The sequence below is a fragment of the Brassica rapa genome, chromosome A04 (genome assembly GCF_000309985.2).
Source record: "Brassica rapa cultivar Chiifu-401-42 chromosome A04, CAAS_Brap_v3.01, whole genome shotgun sequence".
Taxonomy (NCBI): Eukaryota; Viridiplantae; Streptophyta; class Magnoliopsida; order Brassicales; family Brassicaceae; genus Brassica; species Brassica rapa.
The window spans coordinates 848851-861233 of record NC_024798.2 but is presented as its reverse complement, the minus strand read 5'-3'; the positions used below and the strand labels follow the sequence as shown (position 1 = coordinate 861233).

The following is a 12383-nucleotide window of genomic DNA, read 5'->3' as shown; positions in this document are numbered from 1 at the left end:
GTGACTATATATATATATATTGGATGTGAACATTTACATTTACAAAATATCACGAATTATAAAAGTAAAAGGACAAAAACAACTAGTAGTTAGTTGACCGCTCCAAATGAGAAAGTCATAAAACAACAAGAAAGATCTCTACAAAATTATTAAAGTGAAAACAAATAGAACCTAATAAATGTTATAATAAAAGAAAAATTATTCCAACCCATCTATATTTTTTCATCTAAAATAGATTGCTATTTCTTTCCTCTAAATATAAAGTTAATCTTTTTATTTACAAACTAGCCCTTTAATTTTAAAACTTTTATAATTGTAACCAAAGCAACTAGTTTTTTAGAAATTACAGCTTTTTAAATATAGAATACACTTTATATTTATATAATAGTCTTTTAAAGAAAATTTAATTTAAAACAAATCACAATTTTATGAAAACCTTGTAAAAATTAGAAATACATAGGTGTTAATTATTAACTTTCATAAATAAATAAAACTTGTTGTAAAATTTAAATAGAATCTTTGAGAATATTCATTTTTATAGATAAAAATAGAGGAATACATTGGAAATAAATACATCTCTATTTATAAGTAAAAATAGGAATACATTGGAAAGAAACACATCATATCTATAAATAAAACAAAATACTTAAATGAACTTTTGAAACAAAATTCGGTTAATTCGTCAACTTCTAATGTGTTAAGTGCACTATATAATGTATAGTTTATGTAATAAATGTATAAGTTATAATTGAATAACTAAAATAATCATATAAAGGACCAGATTGAACATGTGTTCTTAAAATTACATAAAATATAATAGCCATTTAATATATATATATTTGGATATATTTTTATAAAGACCATTGAACATATCTATTCTTAAAAATACTAGTATTTATTATTTGCTTTATTTTATTGAATATTTATTTACTTTACTTTCTAGAGTTAAGGATATTCAAAATTTCCGTTCAAATCAAAATGGATAATAAATCGAATCAAAATTTATAGATATTTTCCTAACATTAAATATAATCGCTAATTTATATTGGCACGTAAACACTGAGACGGAGTAAATTTCATGAAGATGTTATTTAAAATTTGCAGTTTCAGATAAGGCCATGATTTGAAACTTATAAACTTATATAATCCAATATATTTATAATTTCATTCCATACCATTCACAGCTTATTATTCAAATGTATATTTTTAATTGGTTTTATTTTTGATGTAACATTGAAAATATAGTAACATGGTCTTTACCTATAACATCAGAATTATAATTTATATTTCCAAAATATTTAAAATTGACAAATAAATCTGAGAGAAATAAGCATTATATTTTTTTTTCTTTTCAAAAAAAAGTGTAAATGACAATTTATCTGCTATCGCCCGGTTAATGCAAAGTAGTTTTAGACTTTAGTGAAATAAAAATAACGTTGACAAAGCGTGTTAGAATGTAACATCACTAAGTTCAAGAATCTGCAAAAATTAACGTCAACGGAGACATTCTCTTGTCGTTTTCACTTTCCATAGGTCATCAAAACCCAACAGTCGGCAGCTTTCCAGCGATATCAAACCCGACCCATCAAGATTCGGACCATTCCGGATCAACCCGGTTACCCAAAATCCAACCTTTACCTCTTTAATTCTCCGAAAGTTCGAAACTTTGAAAATGAATCCATCGCGACTCTTCTTCTCCGGCGATGGACGTTTCACACCGTTAGAGTTTCCATCTTTAAGATTGAAGACGATGATGATGATCATCGAGCTAGGTAAAGTTTCCCTCTTTAAGATTGTATACAAATGTTGAAGTGAATGTACTCTTTACTCTGTTTCATTGATGTTACTCTTGATGCATCCTAATTAGTTTTGTATGTCTTTATTGCTATTAATATTTTAGGAAGAGATAGAAAGGCTTTCTTTTTTTCTTTTTTTTTTTGAACACAGAGAGGCTTTCAAAATGCAAGTTTCTGACTGTAAAGAACTCTGAGAAAGTGAATGGCCAAGTCCTGGAAACTCAAGGAGGGATATCTAGCGATGATGCAGTAAGTAACCAGAATCAAAGCACGTTATTTCCCAGAGTTTTTGATATAGAGAGAGCATAACCGAAAATAACCTGTTGCAGGAGTGTAGCAGCATTCGTCTGTGGTAGAGCTTCCTTGTAGGCACCACTTCCACAGTTTTTGTGTAGACAAATGGCTAAGGATCAACATAGTTGGCAGTGAACAAGTGTGAGAGAAGGAAGAAGCTTGGTTCCTCACTTGCTCTCTTGAGTTCATGTATGCGAATGTCATGAGCTCATCATCATCACACACTGCTTTACACCTCGTTTATTTTTTGACCAATACAGAGGAAAGAACAAGAAGTTTTGTTTTGAAAACAAAGCCGAACTTCTTGTTTTTGTTTCTAATCGTTTTTATGTAGTTGTAAATGCAATAAGTAAATAGTTCGGCTGAACAAAATGTTTCTCGAGGTCATTGTGGTGAGGTGGATCAGAGAATGCGAATACAATTTATTTTTATTTTTTTATATTAAATAATTTTATAACTAATAATTATTATAAAATAATTTTATAATTGATAAGTATATCTACCCTATGAAATTCACATTTGATGGTTATGTTTGCAATATTTGAATCGTATTTACATTGCATTTAATTGTTTAATAAAGATTTATATCTGATAGTATCATGTTAAAAAATGTTGTAAGCATTTTCTACTAATATGTCGAAATTTATTTCTAAAATATAGATCTCACTTTTGAAATATAGGTATTAATGAATCTTCAATAAGTTGACAAAAAAAATCTTCAATAAAAATAACTAGACATGTGATGTTATGGTTATGTTCTAAAGATAATTCGAGTTAAATTAAACGAGAGAGAAGAGTGTGGATCTGGTTCAGGCTTTGCCGCAATTCCAGAAATTTGGAACAATCGGCCCAGCGGCGCCCACAATCTCTACTAATAAAAGGGAACTTTTGAGGCTCCATAGGGTGTCCACATCAGCGGAAAAAATTTCTCCCGAAAGATGACACGTGGCATAAAATATAGTTTTACATTTTATTATTATTTATTTTCGAAAATTGTAAAAAATATGTAAACATACAGCATAAAAAATGGAAAAATACATAAAACATATGTAAGATTACTATTTTTCACTTAAAAAAAAAGACGGCTTATCTCCAAAATGTAACATTACCGTTTTATAAAAAAAAACAAAAAACATTATATATAATTTCGAAAATAATAAATATATATAAAACATACAACATAAAAATGGAAATACCTCTACTAATAAAAGGGAACTTTTGAGGCTCCATAGGGCGTCCACATCAGCGGAAAAAATTTCTCCCGAAAGATGACACGTGGCATAAAATATAGTTTTATATTTTATTATTACTTATTTTCGAAAATTGTAAAAAATATGTAAACATACAGCATAAAAAATGGAAAAACTACATAAAACATATGTAAGATTACTATTTTTCACTTAAAAAAAAAAGACGGTTATCTCCAAAATGTAACATTACCGTTTTATAAAAAAAACAAAAAACATTATATATAATTTCGAAAATAATAAATATATGTAAAACATACAACATAAAAATGGAAATACTACATTAAACATATGTAAGATTACTATTTTACATTTAAAAATAACAATAATATGTAAACATACAACATAAAAAAATGGAAAATTTACATTAAACATATGTAAGATTACCATTGTTCACTAAAAAACGGTTTATCTTCATAATGTAACATTACCACTTTATAAAAAAAAAGAAAAAAAAAACATAAATATAACTATTTGACTATTTGTCCAAGTTCTTCTATTAAACATTGCCGTTTTACATTAAAAATGAAAAAATACGTAAATATTTAAACATCTATCTTAAAATATAAAATATAGACATTAACTAAATATAAAGTATAAGAAAGAGAAATACTCAATATATAAAAAAATAAATAATAAGTAAATATTATAAATATACGAATTATATATACAATAATAAGTAAATGCACAATTTTTAAAAAAATGGAAAGAGTACATTAAATATTAAACATCTATTTTAAAATGTAAAATATAGATATTAAGTAAATAGAAAGTATAAGAAAAAGAAATACACAACTTAAAAACAAAGGAAAAACTATATTAAGATTTAAACATCTATCTTAAAATGTAAAATATAGATATTATGCAAATAGAAAGTATAAGAAAAGGAAATACACAATTTAAAAAAATGGAAAAAGTACATTGGTATTTAAACATCTATCTTAAAATGTAAATCAATCTTAAAATATAAAATTATTAGTAAATAGAAAGTATACGAAATAAAAATACACAATATAAAGAAAAATAAATAATAAGTAAATATATAATATAATCCCGAAAGATGACACGTAACATAAAATATAGTTTTACATTTTAATATTACTTATTTTTGAAAATTATAAAAAATATGTAAACATACAGCATAAAAAATGGAAAAACTACATTAAACATATGTAAGATTACTATTTTTCACTTCAAAAAAAAGACGGCCTATCTCCATAATGTAACATTACCGTTTTATAAAAAAAAACAAAAAACATTATATATAATTTCGAAAATAATAAATATATGTAAAACACTACGAAAACTTGTAATGTTTTCGAAAATAATAAATATATGTAAACATACAACATAAAAAATGGAAATACTACATTAAACATATGTAAGATTACCATTTTACATTTTTAATTTAAAAATAAAATAATATGTAAACATACAACATAAAAAATAGAAAAACTACATTAAAAATATGTAAGATTACCATTTTTCACTAAAAAAGACGGTTTATCTCCATAATGTAAAATTACTATTTTGCAAAAAAAACATTATATATAATTTCAAAAATAATAAATAATATGTAAACATACAACATAAAAAAATGGAAATACTACATTAAACATATGTAAGATTACCATTTTATATTTAAAAATAACAATAATACGTAAACATACAACATAAAAAAAATGGAAAAACTACATTAAACATATGTAAGATTTCCATTTTTCACTAAAAAAAAGCGGCTTATCTCCATAATGTAACATTACCATTTTATAAAAAAAGAAAAAAAAACATAAATATAACTATTTGACTATTTGTCCAAGTTCTTCTATTAAACATTGCCGTTTTACATTAAAAATGTAAAAATACATTAAGATTTAAACATCCATCTTAAAATATAAAATATAGATATTAACTAAATATAAAGTATAAGAAAGAGAAATACTCAATATATATAAAAATAAATAATAAGTAAATATTATAAATATATAAATATACGAATTATATATACAATAATAAGTACATGTACAATTTTTAAGAAATGGAAAGAGTACATAAATATTAAACATCTATCTTAAAATGTAAAATATAGATATTAAGTAAATAAAAAGTATAAGAAAAAGAAATACACAACTTAAAAACAATCGAAAAAGTATATTAAGATTTAAACATCTATCTTATAATATAAAATATAGATATTACGCAAATAAAAAGTATAAGAAAAGGAAATACACAATTTAAAAAATGGAAAAATTACATTAGTATTTAAACATCTATTTTAAAATGTAAATCTATCTTAAATTATAAAATTATTAGTAAATAGAAAGTATAAGAAATAGAAATACACAATATAAAGAAAAATAAATAATAAGTAAATATATATTATAAGAAAATACCCAATTTAAAAAATGGAAAATTACATTAAGATTTAAAAATATATCTTAAAATTTAAAATATAGATATTACGTAAATAGAAAGTATAACAAATGGAAATATACAATTTAAAAAAAAAAGGAAAACGTACATTAAGATTTAAACATCTATCTTAAAATGTAAAATTGAGATATTAAGTAAATAAAAAGTACAAGAAATGGAAATACATATACAGGAAAATAAATTATAAGTAAATAATATAAATATATAATATATGAATTATATATATAATAATAAGTAAATACACAATTTTTTTAAAAAATGGAAAAAGTTCATTAAGCATTAACATCTATCTTAAAATATAAAATATATGATAAAAGTAAATACACAATTTAAAAAAATTGGAAAAAGTACATTAAGATTTAAATATCTATTTTAAAATATAAAATATAGATATTACGTAAATAAAAAAATATAAGAAATGGAAATAAACATTTAAAAAAATGGAAAAAGTAAATTAAGATTTAAACATCGATCTTAAAATGTACATCTATCTTAAAATGGTAGTAAATTATATAAAAATGGAAATACCACATTTAACAAAAAAAAATAAAAATGTATAGTTTTACATCAAAAAAGTCCCTATAAAACTCATTATTCCATCAACATCAACCTCACACTATCAAGGAAAACTTCAAAGCACTCGAGCAAAAAAATGGTTCCACCATCAACTCTTGCCGTCCCAAAAACCTTTAATGATCTTGAAAGAGATTTTTTATAACAGCGAACTTTTTGTTAGGTGGATTCATTGTTGGAAAACCCGCAACTTTCAAAAACCAAACTTATTCATGGGAATTGAATTGCTTTTCATAGACTCAAAGGTATTCTTACAAATTTAAATTAATCAAATCCATAATTTTATTGTTAATATTCGTACTAACTCTTTCATGATCAAACCATTACAGTTAATAATCATTCAAGCGTTTATCCCGAAATACTTCCTTCTTCGCCAAATCAGGTATTGGTTCATGTTGGTTTAGTATTGTTTTTGGTTTATTAACCAGTTTAGGATGGTCCTATTGTAAATATAATTTAAGTTGGTTTAGCATATATTATGCTTAAAATAACTTAAATTAAATAATAGTAATATTATGCTTAAAATATAATTTTAGAGAGTTTTCAAATATAGTTTACAGAACATTATAGGTGATGAATTTAATTTATTAAATTCGTTTATTACTTAAAACTAAGTTTTTTAAAAACATACTGAGTTATAAATATGAGTACAACATGAAGACAAAAATATAAATATTTGATTTTCAAGATAAGAAATTCAGCTTTTATTCAGTTACTCAATATATAATATCTTAAATTTTTTTTTAAATATACATAATTTATATATATAAATTAATCTTCCAAACTTAAACTAATATATTATATATGAATAATGTTTTTAAATAAAAATAATTTCTGATTTAAAAAAAATAAAAACAACAAATTGTTATTTTCAAATAATGGATGTAATTTACATTATACTATATATCATTTAACAAGTATTAGATACTTTTTGATATATCATTATTTTCTATTTCCAGAAAACAATAAATTGTTAAACATCAATATCATCTAGGTTAAGTATACGAACAACACAAATTCAAACATCACAAAAAATATTTACATAAACATTATCATGCAATAATTTAATCAAAAAATACAATTAAAAAAACAATATTCAAAAGAATAGTTATATACTTAATATTTGGAAATCAAAGATATTTTTGCTAAAATTTTACTTACCTGGCGAAGGAGATCGTCCATCTTTTTACGGATCGATAGATTGTTGAGCATGTGGTCGAACCGAAAATACTCTGCAGTTTAATTAAATATCTAAAACATTTATTCAAATACTCAACAAATAGTTTTGCTAAATATGATAACTAGATAGCCAACAAAATTACAAAAAAATATTTAAACAGTAAAAAATATGTTACTTTAACGTGTTAAAATTTAAAAATAAATTTTAATTATGACATGCATCTTAACATTTATATAAATATATATCATAACCTAAATATAAATAATTTAACAACTTAAATTAGAAAAAAATAAAAATCCCGGGCGTAGCCCGGGTTAATCCCTAGTCTATACTATACTAAAAGGGAGATATAAGCCATGGAGAGGGTGTCCACATAGGATAGAAAAATCAACCAATCAGAGAACCCGAAATTGCCATGTCATCTCATTTATTTTTCGTAAAAAATAAAAAAACAATGCGAAGGTGAGAATCGAACCCGGGTTAGTATGATATATATATAGGACAGTTACCACTAAGCCATTGAAACTTTCTTGGACACATATACAAAAACCTCTATACTATACTAAAAGAGAGATATAAGCCATGGAAGGGTGTCCACATAGGATAGAAAAATCAACCAATCAGAGAACCCGAAATTGCCATGTCATCTCATTTATTTTTCGTAAAAAATAAAAAAACAATGCGAAGGTGAGAATCGAACCCGGGTTAGTATGATATATATAGGACAGTTACCACTAAGCCATTGAAACTTTCTTGGACACATATACAAAAACCACTAAGTATATAATCACAAACTCTTATGTACATTTACAATAATATGAATTCAACTTTCAAGACTCCGATACTTTGTTTTGTAAAAAAAAAATAAGTAAGTGACTAAGCTAATATATTCTTAGAAAGTGTGAGAACGTTGACAAATATGAAAAAGCATAGATTTTTGTTTTCGTGACAAAGTTAAGATTTTGTAAAAGTAAGTTTAACATATAAATTTTCGTGACAAATATGAAAAAGCATAGATTTTTGTAAAATTTTGACAAAACAACTCATAACATACTTCTCTAATGTCTTAATAAAATATTATTTAAGGGTGCAATAATTAAATATATTAATTCAATAAATTTTGTAATTTATAGACAAAACAATAACACAACAAATTTTGAAACATTTGTTTAACCTATCGATTTTTTTTCATGAGAATCCAACTAAACAAGATAAAAATAATAATTAGATTTACAAATATTTAATTACCATTTTATTCAATTTTGATTAATTTCAAATTGTCATAATGTATCTTTTTGAAGTTACAAATATGAAAAAGCATAGATTTTTGTACAATTTGACAAAACAACTCAAAACATATTTTTCTAATGTCTTAATAAAATATTATTTAAGGATGCAATAATTAAATATATTAATTCAATAAATTTTATAATTTATAGACAAAACAATACCACAACAAATTTTGAAACATTTGTTTAACCAATCGATTTTTTTTCATGAGAATCCAACTAAACAATTAGATTTACAAATATTTAATTACCATTTTATTCAATTTTGATTCATTTTAAATTGTAATAATGTATCTTTTTGAAGTTACAAAAAAATAATGTTCTTTCTTTATTACACTAGCATTATATATAGATTCTATATACACAAAATAAATATAATATAACAACATAAGCTTGCTTTCCCCTGATTCATATGAAAACTTTTTAAGTTATCCACCAAAGCAAATTAATTAAATCAATGAAATTGTTAAAATACAGCAAATTAATATATAATTTTATTTTAAATTAAATTATTTAAAAAGTGTATTTTCGTTAAAACAAAATAATAAATAAGTAAAACTGATTTGATGGTAATTTTTATGATATATATATATATATATCAATTCCGTGAAAGAAATAGAAGCTTAATATGGAAAAAAATCTTAAATACAAAAACCTCTAAAAATTAACAAAAAAACTAATAAACTAAACTATGATATCACTTAAAAGCTTCTTAGACCATATTAATAAAATATTTAAGCGATAATTAGACAAATTTGATTTTTTTTCAGCAAAAAGTTTATTATTAATTAGCATCAGTTATTTCAAGATGTTTAAGAAATGGTGGACAAAAAGTAGAATGGACATTAATGATATATGAACTATGAATAGTACTTTGTGAAGCAGACTTAGATAACATATCTGCACATCCATTTTCAGTCCTTTTTGATGCCTAAATTCAATTTCTTCAGAGTAGTTATTCCACAAATAGATCGTATGAGATATTGTTTTGATATGTAGATTTGTTTTTTCAATGTTAAGAAGATTGATAACTGTAAAAATGTCTCCTTCGTATATGATATGTCTATAACCGAGTCTCCAACATGAGACAAGTTTGTTTAAAAAGTAAATAATTTTATTTTTCTTATATTATATAATCAATATATATTATTTACTGATAATAAAAATATAGTTATTCATCGATCACAAATATCTATGCAAATATGTGAATCAAGTACAACAATCAAACAACATAATGATTTCCACAAAGAAAATTTAAAAAATATATTTATGTTTTTTTTTGTCATCATATATTTATGTTATGTAGTCATATTTTATATTTTTTAAATAATGTAATACAATATTATACATTATTTTTTTAGAATTGAGAAATACATATATCAGTTAGACAAATTAAGCGATAATTAGACAAATTTGATTTTTATTTTGTGAGCAAAAAGTTTATTATTAATTAGCATTACTTATTTCAAGATGTTTAAGAAATGATGGACAAAAAAATAGGATGGACATAAATGATATATGAACTATAAATAGTTTTTTGTAAAGCTGACTTAGATAACACATATGCACATCCATTTCCAGTCCTTTTTTATGCATAAATTCAATTTTTTCAGAGCAGTTATTCCACAAAGAGATCGTATGAGATATTGTTTTGATATTCAGATTTGTTTCTTGATTGTTAAGAAGATTGATAAGTGTAAAAATGTTTCATTCGAATATGATATGTCTATAACCGAGTCCCCAACATGAGACAAGTTTGTTAAAAAGTAAATAATTCTATTTTTCTTATATTATATAATAAATATATATTATTTACTGATAATAAAAATATAGTTATTCATCTATCACAAATATCTATGCAAATATGTGAATTAAGTACAACAATCAAACAAAATAATGATTTCCACAAAAAAAATATAAAAAATATATTTATGTTATGTAATCTTATTTTCTATTCTTTAAATAATATAATACAATATTATACATTATTTTTTAGAATTGATAAGTACATATAATATCTTATCCGCGCGTAGCGCGGTTAAAAAATCTAGTCTTTTACTAAAACTAGTTGGAAAAGCAATACAAATCGTTACTAAATTCATCAAGAAAAAAAAAAGAGAGCAAAGTTCAAATAAAACGGAATGCTCAGATGCCCACCACATCATATGTCAGAACAGACAGTCAGACAGACGGTCGTGATGGACCCAATCACCACAGGTGCTTTTATCCTCCAAAGGGGCTCCACGTGCAGAGAATCGAGATATCCGTGTAAGTCTTATCTCTTCTCTAAGCGCGCAGTGGACTTGCAACAAAATTTAAATACTTTTTGGGTCATCTTTCTTATTATGGGTCAACTTTCCTTTTGTAGGTCAACTGTGATTCTTAATGCCTGGTTACCACCAAAACAATTTTTAAAAAATGACGACATGATTTAAAATTTGAGACTTAAACACCCAAACAGACGTACAAGTCATCCCCAAAAAACGCCAAACAAGATTGCCTACACTAAGCTTTCACTTTCACTCTTGATCGAGTTGTTGCAATTGGTTGGGAACTTTGGTTTCATATCTAATATAATCCACAGATGAAAAAAAATATTTTAAATTTAAGAAAGATATCCATAATTAGTTGTTAATTCATTTATTCATGCGAGTAATTTTATGATAATATCATAAACTATGCACCATATATGCATATGGAATAAACATTCTTTGATACATCATTGTCAGTTTGTCACTCTTTAAATATTTAAACTCGTATTGTACTGTATACTAGTTTTTATTTCTATCAGTATCAACTATAAACTATACATATTTATACATTTAAAAACAATATAATATTAGTTACATCAATATATAGTTAGGATAACGATTTGTATTTGACTAATATATGTTATACAGTTATTACTATTATTATTCTTTTTTTTATAACTGTAAATTAGACATCAGTAATTCAGTGATAAATTTGTGACCCAAATACAAAATATATAAAATAGTTTAATTGTTAGAACCAACTAGAGTAGATCGGTAAAACTAGAATTATTTCTTTTATTTGAAATAGATTAAATTCTAAGTATTACAATGTTGTATTCTTATGTTTGGTGTATTGTTTTGCCAATCAAACCATAATTTTATTAGTTAATATCAATGTTTTAAAAAGCGTTTTAGGCGATTGTCTAGTCATTAAGCTTTATAAAACTGTAACGACTAACTTTTAATCCGCCTAAACAATTATAATAATAATAATAATAATATTAGAAACCGGGTTTGTTTTCTAAATTAAATATTTTAAATGAGTTTATATATAAGATAGTCTATAAGTTTGAGAACATTTATCCGGAGCCGAAAACCAAACTGAAAACTCAAAATTAAAATTGAGCTGAATTTCATAAATAACTGAACAGATCAAAATGTAACCGAACCAGAGATCAAATGAGTACCTAAATCTTTAAAATATAAATGATATACTTACATATATTAATTATATTTAATTTTTAAATAATCAAATATCCTAAAATACTATTCATAAACCCGGTGGTCTTATATAATCCGGACTGGCTTATGTTATTCAT

The 12383-nt window shown here is 23.8% G+C and overlaps 1 long non-coding RNA gene across 1 annotated transcript; it reads left to right on the top strand.

The window, feature by feature from the left end:
- Nucleotides 1–21: 21 nt before the first annotated feature.
- Nucleotides 22–2756, top strand: LOC117133782. Its single transcript, XR_004457802.1, has 2 exons — nucleotides 22–2045; nucleotides 2126–2756. It is a non-coding gene; the product is annotated as an uncharacterized LOC117133782 (long non-coding RNA).
- Nucleotides 2757–12383: the final 9627 nt, after the last annotated feature.